This window comes from Apodemus sylvaticus, chromosome 9 (assembly GCF_947179515.1).
Source record: "Apodemus sylvaticus chromosome 9, mApoSyl1.1, whole genome shotgun sequence".
Lineage (NCBI taxonomy): Eukaryota > Metazoa > Chordata > Mammalia > Rodentia > Muridae > Apodemus > Apodemus sylvaticus.
In genome coordinates, this window is record NC_067480.1 from 7,865,546 (window position 1) to 7,879,536 (window position 13,991).

Sequence of the window (13,991 nt, forward strand, 5' to 3'; positions counted from 1 at the left end):
AAGCGAGAGTTCTCCAAAGTGAATGCACCATTTATGCCACTAACACCATGTATGAAAGATAGGTTGCTCTGAAGTCTCCCTAGCATCTGGTATCTTGGGGTCTGGCGCCCTAGATGCCCTGAGTTTACTTCCAGCACTGGAGGGTTGGGGGTTGGGACTAATAACATTGTCAGTCAGTCACTAGCCAATCTGCTGATAACACCTTGTGGCTAATTTGTATTCCTCCAGTGATTCATGAGGTTGAGCTTATTGAAACTGTTTGTACATGTCATTTCGTCATTGTGGGTTTTGTTTGTATTGAAACGGGGTTTCTTTATACAGCCCTAACTGTTCCAGAACTCACTCCATAGATCAGGCTGGCCTTAAACTCAGAGAGATCTGCCCACCTCTGCCTCCCAAGTGCTGGGATTAAAGGCACGGGCCACCATACCTGACTTTATTTTATTTTCCTCATTTCTTGGAGCTGCCTTGCCGTGTCGGTGGTTTTCCCAGTGCCTATGGGTCCTTTGTCAGCTCTGGATGGCTCTGTTCTCATCCGGCACACAATTGCCACCCCCATCTTCCCAGTGATGGGTGTCCTTATCCTCTTCCTCCATATCAGCGCTTTCTTTCTGTAGCCCTGCTGTCTGTTACAGCCAAGCTTTATGCCCACACACGTACATGACTCCTGGCACAGGACCGAGCCGGTCACTCGATCGGAAGGTGTGTTCATCAGCGAGGACAGCGGAAGCCATGCCATAAACCAAAAGCTGGTGGTCGTGTCTGTGTTTCAGACCCAGAGGACAGTTTCCCTAGGTTGGTGACAGTCACTTTATGGTCATTTGAAGTTTGAAGAATACCAGTTCAGTAGAATAGATAGCCGTCCACATGTTGACACATTTTACTGTGTAACATCAACAAGTTCATGATGCCAGCAACATGCCTTTGCAGATGAAGGTGCTGCTACTAAGCCTAGTGACCTGAGTCCGATCCCTGGAATTCACGTGGTGGAAATCCAGAACAGACACTCCCCCATACACGTACCCGTTATTTTATGGCTTCCACGTGTGTGCCATAGCAGTCTCATGCCTGCATATAAATCCACGAATGTTTATTAGGTATTCTTGGGGAAACGACAGTGTTGGCAGACAGGAGGGCACTCGGGTTTGGACTAGTGGTTAAAATTCAAGGATGGCAGTAGGTGAAGGAGCTTGGTGCCTAGCCTGAGGGCCAGAGCGTGATTCTAGGAAAACACACACACACACACACACACACGCGTGTGCGGCGGATCACGCCATCTCTGGAAGAGCAGTTGTTAACATCTGAGCCATCCAACCCCTGATACCAGCTTTTTGTTTTAAACAGAGCTTGGCAGAGGAAATCTGAAGGACACAGATGGGTGCATCTGCCTCAGCCCTGGACCTGAACAGTTTAAACCCTGCCTTTCCTGGCAGACTGTCTCAGCCCCCAGCTGGAGGCTCTGACCAGTCCACATTTTGAGATTTGGTGGCCTAGAGTTGGCACTTCTGAAAAATAATAGCTCAAAATGGATTGCAAGCTTCCCCAAGAGTTGCTGTGTAAATATGTGACAAGAGAAAGAAGTTACTCTTGTGTTGGCTGGTGATGGGTTTGGGAAAAATTAACCATAATTAATCAGAATTAACAAACACACCACACACACAAACCATGGCCTCAAGAGGCTGGAAGCTTACAATGCTGATACTGTAAACAGTGGGCATTCTTTTTTAAAGTACTCAGCAGACAGTTCTGATGATTACAAAACTTCCTACAGGAAGCTTAAACCCACCCCAGGGATACCATTGCCCCTGGAGTGATAATTTCGAAACCCACTGCTGTCCCATTAACTACATTCTGACCGCCATTTCTCCTGCCTGGGCTGGATGGTGAGAACTCTCACAGGCCCCTTACCGCACTTCATGCTTCTGAGATCCTCAGGACAGTTACCGAGCAGACAGGGCAAGAGCAGATCCCAGTGGGTCCTCGTGGATTCCTCACGCACTCGAAAGGTCTCCAGCCAGCCACCCTTTCAGACCACTGCGGAACCCACACAGCTCCGTCCCCAGGGCTCAGTGCTTGGGGCCACCAGAGAGTGGCCAGCAGGCTGCATTTGGGAAGGGTGTGGACCGACCTCTGATGTCTGAGAGAGACTACTCTAGATAGAGGCTGAGTTAGTCAGACTATCTGAAGACAGCTGGTATTGATAGATCACCTTTCACAGCAGACTCTTCAGGAGAACTGTTGTTAGCCCAGCCTCAGAGCTGGGAAGCAGCAGAGGCAGCCTGGCTGGACAGTGCAGCAATAGCCCAGAGCCAGCATGCCCTCTGTGCAGTCTGCAGAGTCTGAGGGAAAGGCTCTTCAGGTGAGGCTTCCCACGCTGCTGTGGCATCAAATGACTACCTCTCAAATAACAGACTGCCACTTAGCAACTTCACAGACCATTTGGCACAATGTGACTGTGCCTCAGAGATCATGAGTTCCAAATAAAGGCATCCGCTTCAGCTTGCAGACCCCTGGGGAACTCCATTTGCAAGGACCTGGTACTAAGGATCTGTGTTACAGGACTGAAGCCACCTTGCCCGGACGTGCTGTTTGTCAGCCTGTGGTTACTCTGAACTTGTAAAGGTCACCCTCATCTGTGCTGTGTTGGGCCACTAATAATACCCAGATCTTTCTCATGCATTGAATCTGATTTCTGCCTTTGATAACTGGGGTAAAATCTGGATTCAGATTTTAGAGACTTTTGTGGTTAAGTCAGGCACCTCCAAACATCCAGTAATCTCACAGGAATCTAATGGTGGCTGAAGACAGCAAGGAGAAGGGAAGGCTAGGGACAGGAAGACAGACATGGATAGGAGTAGGGATATATACAGGATAGAGGGGGCTGGGGAAGACCTGATAAAACAAGTTCTGACAAAAATTTAAGTAGGTTGCATTTCCATAGGGAGACCCTGTCTCAGAAGAAATAATTAGCTGTACCATATTGAAATAGAGTAAGACAGAAAAGACCACTTCCTGGACTGACTTAAAGCACTGCTTGTACGACTCACTGCCAAGCATGACAGCATTTGCTACCTGGAACAGACTAACCTGAAAAAATAACTGAACCTAACCACAAACACTTAATACCTGTCAGCTGTGACTCACACTCTACACCTGTCAGCTATGACTCAACTTACACCTGTCATCTATGACTCACACTTTATATCTGTCAGCTATGACTCAACTTACACCTGTCAGCTGTGACTCACACTTACACCAGACAGTTATGACTCACACACCTGTCAGTTATGACTCACACACCTGTCAGTTATGATTCACACACCTGTCAGTTATGACTCACACACCTGTCATCTAGGACTCACACTTACACCAGACAGTTATGACTCAAACTTACACCAGTCAGTTATGACTCACACACCTGTCAGCTATGACTCAACTTACACTAGTCAGCTATGACTCACACTTTACACCTGTCAGCTATGACTCACACTTTACACCTGTCAGCTATGACTCACACTTTATATCTGTCAGCTATGACTCACACTTTATACCTGTCAGCTATGACTCAACTTACACCTGTCATCTATGACTCACACTTACACCAGACAGTTATGACTCAAACTTACACCAGTCAGTTATGACTCACACACCTGTCAGCAGTGACTCACACACCTGTCAGCTGTGACTCACACCTGTCAGCTGTGACTCACACTTACACCTGTCAGCTGTGACTCACACTTACATCTGTCAGCTATGACTCACACTTAGACCTGTCAACTATGACTCATAGCTTTAAAAGCAAAAGGCTGGCTTCCCTATACACGTTTATAAACTCTTAGCCAGCTTGGCCACTCTGCCCTGTGGCTTTAGACTCTAAACCAGGGTTGCAAACTGAACTGATGAAACCTTTTCGAGAACTGTCTTGGCTTCAGGCCACCAGTGACATCTGTAACCCACTCTTGGGGTCAGAGTGCTTATTCTAGAGAGATCTCCTGCAACAGAAAAAAGCAAGCATCAACAAAATTTCTAAATTATAAAAGCTTGAAATCTTTCAGGATATAATCTTTACATAGTGAAATTACATTTAAAAACAAGTAAAAAAAATACAAGAAAAGTTGTAACTGTTTAAGAACTAAAGAATATATTTTAAAATAGTTGTGATTAATAGCAAAACCCAAAGATGAGTCTTTGAAACAATTAATTTATAAACCCCACTAAGAAAAACTATGGGGGAAGAGACAGATTTCAATATTAAAAGTGTAAAATTTCTGCAGATTTTTGCTGGGTTGATTGGTTGGTTTTCAGGCATGGTTTCTATGTAGCCCTGGTTGTCCTGGACAGACCGGCCTGGCCTAGAACTCAGAACTCCTCCTGCCTCTGTGTTAGGATGAAGACATGCACCACCATGCCTGGCAAATATTTTGAGTGTGGTTATTCTGTCTTCATGGACATCTGTGCATCCACCTATGTCCCTGGTGGCCAGAGGCCAAAAAAGGGCTTCAGATCCCTTGGGACTGGAGTTACACACAATGGTGAGCTGCAACGAGCCCTTAGAGAGTCGCCGAGAGCTGTTAACTGTGGAGCCATGTCTGGAGAAAACTTTTGTTTTGTTTTATGTTCATTGATGTTTCGCCTGCATATGTATGTGCGAGTGTGTTGGGTCCACTAGAACTGGACTTACAGATGGTTGTGAGTTGCCACATGGTTACCAGAAATTACACAGATAAGTCAGTGTTCTTATCTGCTGAGCCATCTCTCCAGCTCCCAGAAGATATTACAAATTTACTTTTTTTCTTTCCTCTTCTCTTTTTAGAGTTTCATTTGTGAGTGTCCAATTTCTGTCAGTCTCACCCTCCCTCGAATCCCTTCCTTAGCCGGCACTCTTACATCATTAGCATACATTAATTAAACACAATGGATTTCACTTGGACATTTTCATAGTCATCTATAACATAGTTCAGCCATTCGCACACACCCTCTTACCCTCTCCTGTCCCCACCCCAAGCTCGTTGTCCCTTAATTTCCTATCTAACCTCCCCTTCTTCTTTCGTGGCTGTGTGTGTCCCAGTGAGTGTCATTAGGACTGTTTACAAAAGTCTGGGAATCTAACCAGTGGCTACACAATTGAAGAACATCTTCCACTCTGACCGTCTGTTGGCTAAGTAAATCCTCAGGGAAGTCTGGGACATCATGGGCCCCTCCCTTTTCAACAACAGACTTGTTGACAGACCCGGTCTTGTGAAGATCCTGTGTGAGAAGTCACAGCTGCCTGAAGCCCAACTCTACAGCCACCGTGACCTGTTCAGAAGTCGGTGTGGTGGCTCCCTCCTCCCACTCCTCCTGTTCAGAAGTCAGTGTGGTGGCTCCCCTCCTCCCACTCCTCCTGTTCAGAAGTCGGTGTGGTGGCTCCCCTCCTCCCACTCCTCCTCTGCTTCCTCAGTTCTCCAACTGCTTCTCCCGCAGTGTAACCTCAGCCTCACAAGTGGGGCAGGGGTGTTTATAGATGTCTCGTTTATGGCTTCATATTCAACGGTCATCTATTCTTCCCATTTTAACCAGTTACAAAAACCTCTGAAGGTACCACTTGACCTCTGCAAAAAGGAAGCTTCTCTGACCAAAGCTAATAGCTACCCTATTCTACAGACATAAGTGTGGTTTTTTAGAAGACAGAGTTCCGGGTACGCCGTGTCTTTTTATCAACCGCAGTAACTTCTCCACTAGCACCTCTGACTCCCTCAGCAGGTGACTGCTGGGTGGGTTTACAGGATCAGGGGTGAATCCCTCCTGTGGAGCAGTCTTCAGATCCACTCAGAAAGCCTTTAGCCACCCTCTAGCACATTGCTGATGCGTAAGAGTTTGCTCATAATTACCTGGCCGGAGGGTCTGCAGCCGCGTCACACTGTGGTAATGATTCTCAGGCAGCCTGCAGTGCACTTTCTGTGCTGTGAGTCTCAGGCAGGAGGAGAAAGCTTCCAGCCAAGCTCCACTTGCTTCCTTGTGACCCATGGCCAATGTCTCCGGCGTCTCCGGCAATAGGGCCTTCCTGTCTAGCTGTGATGAGCGGCCCACAGCGCAGGGCTCTGAGGACCCCAGCGGTTTACAGGGAGGTGGCCCAGTCGTCGCGCTGTGATTTTTGTTAATAACCTACAGATTCCGGAAGCATCGCTCACCCACACAGATCTATCTCCGTTTAAATTTTATAAGTTTTATTTTTTACTAACAAATCGAGTATCCAACTAATGTATTTTTAAAAATATTATTTACTTATTTATCTTGTGAGGGTCAGGGCAAGTGTCACTACATATGTAGAGAAAAAGGGCAACGCCGGGAGTCGGTTCTCTTCTACACGTTCCTGGAATCTCACCCCGGTCCTTGGGCCAGGCACCAAGCTCTTTCCTAGGGACAACCCTGAATTTAAACCATTAGCCCAAACCCCGGGCCAACCCTCTTGTCAGCCAATACTCTGTCATTTCCCCAAGAATACCCAACAAACAGCACAGACCAGACATTCCTGGCCCTCCTGATTCCCACTCCTAAACCTGCTGTCCCTCTTCCTCAGTTCCTGTAAATGACACGGCCAGAAGTTCAAGCCGGAAAGCCACAAGTCATCCTCAGCCTGTCCTCTCTCTTCTACGATGACCTACTTCCTGCCAGCTTCCCTCTGAGGACCAAACTTGCACAAGAGATCTGGAGGGTTGAACCCTAGGTGACCCCTTCCTGAACCCCTGTGAAAGAATGAAGCATGCTAGGACACTTGAGTCTCGGGGCTGATTGCTTTCAAAGCAACAGGAGCCAAAGTATATATAGGACTTATGATCAAGGTCATTTTCCCAGGTGATGTTGAAAGGTAGACTGGATGCTACTTGGCCAGAGATAGACTTAGCTGATTTAAATTCTGCAGTTTTCTTTGGCATCACCCCTATCATCTGGTTGTGGTTTTTCTCTTATTGTTTGGTTTTAATTAGCTTAAGTTGTTCTCTGAGTTTGGACAAGGTTCCAAAAATCTCCTTGTGTCGACATTACTTTATTAAGCGCGTGAGCACCTATCTTGTGCCAGTCACAGAGCTATGGTGACCGGCTCCATGAATGGTCAGGTTCCAGCACAGGGTGCATTCACATTCTCTAACTCAACACCAGACTGTGGCTTAGGTTTTGAGATACAAATAAGAACAGAGAGACCGGTCACTGTAGACTTCAGGACAGTAACTTACTCAGGTTCAGGCCAGAGAACTGATTGGAATACGAGACCCTACTTCGTGCTGCTAAGAGCCAGTCTCATGGGTGTCTTAAGAATGGAGTTAGAGCCAGCCAGCCTCTTTTTCTGCCATAGAACGCTGATGTTTTTGCTGTAGGCTTAGCCATATCCCCCTACTTCCGGTTTCCCCACAGCTGCTTGCTTGCGGCTGTCTCTCTTGATTCCCTGTCTCTGTACCTTCAGGTCTAGCCTTCCCCCCCCACCCCCATCTCGCGGGATAAACAATTAACACATCCATGCTGGAGCCCAGCTACCTGTGCTTGTCTTGGCCACAAACTCTCCCAGCATTCCTCACTCCCCTTTCCCAGCTGAGGGAGTTGGGCTGCCTGGCTCCTGGATGCTCTTCTTCAATTCTTCTCTTCTTCTCGGGTTGGAAGCTCTCTGGGGAGTGACTGGATTGTGTTTCTAGACAGGCTCTGCCTGACCCTTCTGCTGGTGCAGGCTGGCTGCATTTGTGCTGATCTTGGAATCTCATCAAAGCCAAAACAATTCCTCCTCCTCCTCCTCCTCCCCCTCCTCCTCCTGCTCCTCCCCCTTCCCCTCCTTCTCCCCCTCCTCCTTCTCCTCCCCCTTCTCTTCCTCCTCCCCTTCCTCTTCCCCTCCTCCCCCTCCTTTTCCCCTCCTCCTCCCTCCCCTCCTCCTTCTTTCCCCTCCTCCCCCTCTTTCTCCCCTCCTCCTTCCCCTCCTCCCCCTCCTTCCCCCTCCTCTCCCTCCTTCTCCCCCTCCTCCCCCTCCCCCTCCTCCTCCCCCTTCTAGTTCAGTTGGATCCACTGTGTGCTGGTATCATCCAGCCTTTGCTTCAGAGCCAGCCAATTATGCTCACGTTCCTGGTGATTAATGTCAGAGATCACATTTCTGCAGTCAGTTCCAAAACAAATATCAGCGGATTCATCATACTACAGTTGCACAACCCCAGGGCCACAGAGTGCAAAGGAGGGTGAACCAGTGCCACTGCCCCCGAGACTTGGTCTCCAGTGGCTTTCATCCCACTGCCTTGCCTTCCTTCTTTTTTCCTCACGTCGTGGGTCCAGCGGCCATCGTGGGTCCAGCGGCCATCGTGGGTCCAGCGGCCTTCCATGTGTGGGGCTGAGATGACTCTGTTTTTAAAGCAGTTAGGGTTAAGGTTTTTTAACTATTTATTTATTGTATCTGGGTACACTGTAGCTGTCTTCTGACACTCCAGAAGAGGGAGTCAGATCTCCTTAAGGATAGTTGTGAGCCACCACGTGGTTGCTGGGATTTGAACCTAGGACCTTCGAAAGAGCAGTCAGTGCTCTTAACCACTGAGCCGTCTCTCCAGCCCTAAAGCCACGTTTCTAGGCAAGCAAGAGGACCTGACTTCAGACCACCGGCATCCATATAAACACTGAATGTAGTTCCATGGGATTCTCTCCACTCTCAGCAAGCTGCCTAGGAATTCTGGGCTTGACTGAAATATAGGGGAATTCTGAGCTTGACTGAAAGACACTTAAGAGACCAAGGCTGGGACTCGGGGATTTAACTCAGTGGTAGAGCTCTTACCCAGCAAGCACAAGGCCCTGGGTTCAGTCCTCAGTTCTGGTGGGGGAGGAGCAAATATAATAAGAGGAAGATGGAGAGATTGATCAAGGAAGATTTTAGATCTCAACTCTGGGCCTCTACATGCACACAGAAATGTGTACCTGATACCCCACATGTAATCATGTAAAAACATATTCATACACATGAAAAGATGAAAAGAAAAATCAATGCAAAACAGTCATTCAGCAAGTTGGTGCCTCCAAGCTGGAGAACAGGCAGTCTGAGCCACTTCATTCGGGCCCCTCACAGAAAGTCCCACAGCTGTGTGTTCTGTTCCATTCTGTGTAGAGATGTTTTTGCATCATTTTAGGCTTGGGGCCAAGGGCAGCATCTCTCTCTTAACACAGATAAGGTACCACAATGTGACTCCAAAGTTCTCTTTCTCAGCAGTCTTCAGAGAGTTCCCCGTGACTCTGCCTCTGGAACTCACCCCTTCCTGTGGTGTTCAGCATCACTAATACCCTACATTCCAGTCATGAACCCAAACCTCTGTGTGAGTGCCCAACTCCATGTCTGACTGCCACTTCCATATAGATACCTAGTGGTGACAGCAGACTGGACTAGATCACTCCTGATGCTCTCCTAAGCCAGCTCAACCCCATTCATTCTCAGTTTACACAAATGGACAGAAGATGAGGCAAGCACTTATGTGCTGGGCACTTGACATGATCTCATTTAGCTCTACATTCCATGTGTGTTCTTTTGTGACTGGGTTACCTCACTCAGGATGATATTTTCTAATTCTATCTGTTTGTCTAAGAATTTCATGAATTCATTGTTTTTAATTGCTGAGTAGTATTCCATTGTGTAAATGTACCACATTTTCTGTATCCATTCCTCCATTGAGGGATATCTGGGTTCTTTCCAGCTTCTGGCTATTATAAATAGGGCGGCTATGAACATAGTGGAGCATATGTCCTTATTACATGCTAGGGAATCCTCTAGGTATATGCCCAGGAGTGTTATAGCAGGGTCCTCCAGTAGTATTATGCCCAGTTTTCAGAGGAACCGCCAAACTGATTTCCAGAGTGGTTGTACCAGCTTGCAATCCCACCAGCAGTGGAGGAGTGTTCCTCTTTCACCACATCCTCACCAACACCTACTGTCTTCTGAGTTTTTGATCTCAGCCATTCTGATTGGTGTGAGGTGAAATCTCACAGTTGTTTTGATTTGCATTTCCCTAATGACTAAGGATGTTGAACATTTCTTTAGGTGTTTCTCAGCCATTTGATATTCCTCAGGTGAAAATTCTTTGTTTAGCTCTGTACCCCATTTTTAATATGGTTATTTGGTTCTCTGGAGTCTAATTTCTTGAGTTCTTTGTATATATTGGATGTTAGCCCTCTGTCACATGTAGGGTTGGTAAAGATCTTTTCCCAATTTGTTGGTTGCCATTTTGTCCTATTGACAGTGTCCGTTGCCTTACAGAAACTTTGTAATTTTATGAGGTCCTATTTGTCAGTTCTTGATCTTAGAGTGTAGGCTATTGGTGTTCTGTTCAGGAAAATTTCCCCTGTGCCCATGTGCTCAAGGCTCTTCCCCAGTTTCTTTTATATTAATTTCAGTGTGTCTGGTTTTATGTGGAGGTCCTTGATCCCCTTGGACTTGATCTTTGTACAAGGAGATAAAAATGAATTGATTTACATTCTTCTGTATGCTAACTGCCAGTTGAACCAGCACCATTTGTTGAAATGGCTGTCTTTTTTACACTGGATGGTTTAACTCCTTTGTCAAAGCTCAAGTGACCATAGGTGTGTGGGTTCATTTCCAGTTCTTCAGTTCTATTCCATTGATCTACCTGCCTGTCACTGTACCACTACCATGCAGTTTTTAACACTATTGCTCTATAGTACTGCTTGAGGTTGGGGATTCTGATTCCACCAGAAGTTCTTTTACTATTGAGAATAGTTTTAGCTATCCTGGGTTTTTTTTGTTATTCCAGATGAATTTGTGAATTGCTTTTTCTAACTCTATGAAGAACTGAGTTGGAATTTTGATGGGGATTGTATTGAATCTGTAGATTGCTTTTGGCAAGACGGCCATTTTTACTATATTAATCCTGCCAATCCATAAGCATGGGAGATCTTTCTATCTTCTGAGATCTTCTTTAATTTCTTTCTTCAGAGACTGGAAGTTCCTACCATACAGATCTTTGACTTGTTTGGTTAGAGTCACACCAAGATACTTTATATTGTTTGTGACTATTGTGAAGGGTGTCATTTCCCTAATTTCTTTCTCAGCCTGCTTATCCTTTGAGTATAGGAAGGCTACTGATTTGTTTGAGTTAATTTTATATCCAGCAACATTGCTGAAGTTGTTTATCAGCTGTAGGAGTTCTCTAGTGGAGTTTTTTGGGTCACTTAAGTATACTATCATATCATCTGCAAATAGTGATAGTTTGACTTCTTCCTTTCCAATTTGTATCCCTTTGACCTCCTTTTGTTGTCTAATTGTTCTAGCTAGAACTTCAAGTACTATATTGAAAAGATATGGAGAGAGAGGGCAACCTTGTCTAGTCCCTGATTTTAGTGGGATTGCTTCAAGTTTCTCAAGTTTGATATTGGCTACTGGTTTGCTGTATATTGCTTTTACTGTGTTTAGGTATGAGCCTTGACTTCCTGATCTTTCCAAGACTTTTAACATGAAAGGATGTTGAATTTTGTCAAATGCTTTTTCAGCATCAAATGAAATGACCATGTGTTTTTTTTTCTTTGAGTTTGTTTATGTAGTAGACTACATTGATGGATTTCCATAAATTGAGCCATTGTTGCATCCCTGGGATGAAGCCTACTTTATTGTGGTGAATGATCGTTTTGATGTGTTTTTGGATTTGGTTGGCAAGAATTTTATTGAGTATTTTTGCATCGAAAATTGGTCTGAAGTTTTCTTTCTTTGTTGGATCTTTGTGTGGTTTTGGTATCAGCATAATTGTGGCTTCATAGAACAAATTGGTAGTGTTCCTTCTGTTTCTATTTTGTGGAATAGCTTGAAGAGTATCGGTGTTAGGTCTTTGTTGAAGGTCTGATAGAATTCTGCAGTAAAATCATCTGGTCCTGTGCTTTTTTTGGTTGGGGGACTTTCAATGACTGCTTCTATTTCTTTAGGGATTATGGGACTGTTTAGATGGTCTATCTGATCCTGATTTAACTTTGGTATTTGGTATCTGTCCAGAAAATTGTTCATTTCATCTAGATTTTCCAGTTGTGTTGAGTATAGGCTTTTGTAGTAGGATCTGATGATTTTTTTCATTTCCTCCATTTATGTTGTTATATCTCCCTTTTCATTTCTGATTTTGTTAATTTGGATACTGTCTCTGTGCCCTTTGGTTAGTCTGGCTAGAGGTTTATCTATCTTGTTTATTTTCTCTAAGAACAAGCTCCTGGTTTTGTTTATTCTTTGTATAGTTCTTTTTGCTTCTACTTGGTTGATTTCAGCCCTGAGTTTGATGATTTCCTGCCATCTACTCCTCTTGGTTGTATTTAGCTTCTTTCTCTTCTAGTGTTTTCAGGTGCGATGTTCTCTCCAGCTTCTTTTTGGAGGCATTCAGAGCTATGAGTTTTCCTCTTAGCACTGCGTTCATTATGTCCCATAAATTTGGGTATGTCGTGTCTTCATTAAATTCTAAAAAGTCTTTGATTTCTTTCCTTGTTTCATTGAGGCATCACTGAGTAGAGCATTGTTCAGCTTCCATGTGTATGTGGTCTTTCTGTTGTTTTTGTTGCTATTGAAGACCACCCTTACTCCATAGTGATCTGATAGGAGCCATGGAATTAGTTCGATCTTCTTATATCTGTTGAGGTCTGTTTTGTGACTGATTATATGGTCAATTTTGGAAAAGGTGCCATGAGGTGCTGAGAAAAAGGTATATTCTTTTGATTTAAGTTCTATAGATATCTGTTAAATAAATTTGGTCCAAAATTTCTGTTAGTTTCACTGTGTCTCTGTTTAGTTTGTGCTTCCCTGATCTGTCCATTGATGAGCATGGAGTGTTTAATCACCCACAATTATTGTGTGAGGTGCAATGTGTGCTTTGAGCTTTAATAAAGTTTCTTTTATGAATGAAGGTCCCCTTGCATTTGGAGCATAGATATTCAGAACTGAGAGTTCTTCTTGGTGGATTTTTCATTTGATGAGTATGAAGTGTTCTTCTCTATCTTTTTTGATGACTTTAGGTTGAAAGTTAATTTTTTCTGATATTAGAATGTTTCCAGGTTGTTTCCAGGAACCATTTGCTTGGAAATTGTTTTCCAGCCCTTTACTCTGAGGTAGTGTTTGTCTTTGACACTGAGGTACGTTTCCTGTATGCAGCAAAATGTAGGGTCCTGTTTATGTATCCAGTCTGTTAATCTATGTCTTTTTATTGGGGAATTGAGTCCATTGATGTTAAGAGATATTCAGGAATAGTGATTATTACTTCCTGTTATTTTTGATGCTATTTTTATGTTTGAGTGGTTATCTTCTTTGGGGTTTTTGAAAGAAGATTGCTATCTTGCTTTTTCTAGGGTTTAGTTTCCCTCCTTGTATTGGTGTTTTCCCCCTATTATCCTTTGTAGGATTGGATTTGTGGAAAGATATTGTGTAAATTTGGCTTTATCATGGAATATCTTGGTTTCTCCATCTATGGTGATTGAGAGTTTTGCTGGGCATAGTAGTCTGGGCTGGCATTTGTGTTCTCTTAGGGTCTGTATGAAATCTGCCCAGGATCTTCTAGCTTTCATGGTTTCTGGTGAGAAGTCTGGTGTAATTCTGATAGGTCTTCCTTTATATGTTACTTGGCCTTTTTCCCTTACTGATTTTAATATTCTTTCTTTGTTTAGTACATTTGGTGTTTTGATTATTATGTGACAGGGGGAATTCTGTTCTGGTCCAGTCTGTTTGGAGTTCTGTAGGCTTCTTGTATGTTCGTGGGCATCTCTCTCTTTAGGTTAGGGAAGTTTTCTTCTATAATTTTGTTGAAGATATTTCCTGACCCTTTAAGTTGTAGATCTTTGCTCTCTTCTATACTTAGAATCCTCAGGTTTGGTCTTCTCATTGCATCCTGGATTTCCTGGATGTTTTGGGTTACATGCTTTTTGCATTTTTCATTTTCTTTGACTGTTGAGTCAGTGCTTTCTATGGTAACTTCAGCATCTAAGATTCTTTCTTCTGACTCTTGTATTCTGTTGTTGATGTTTGC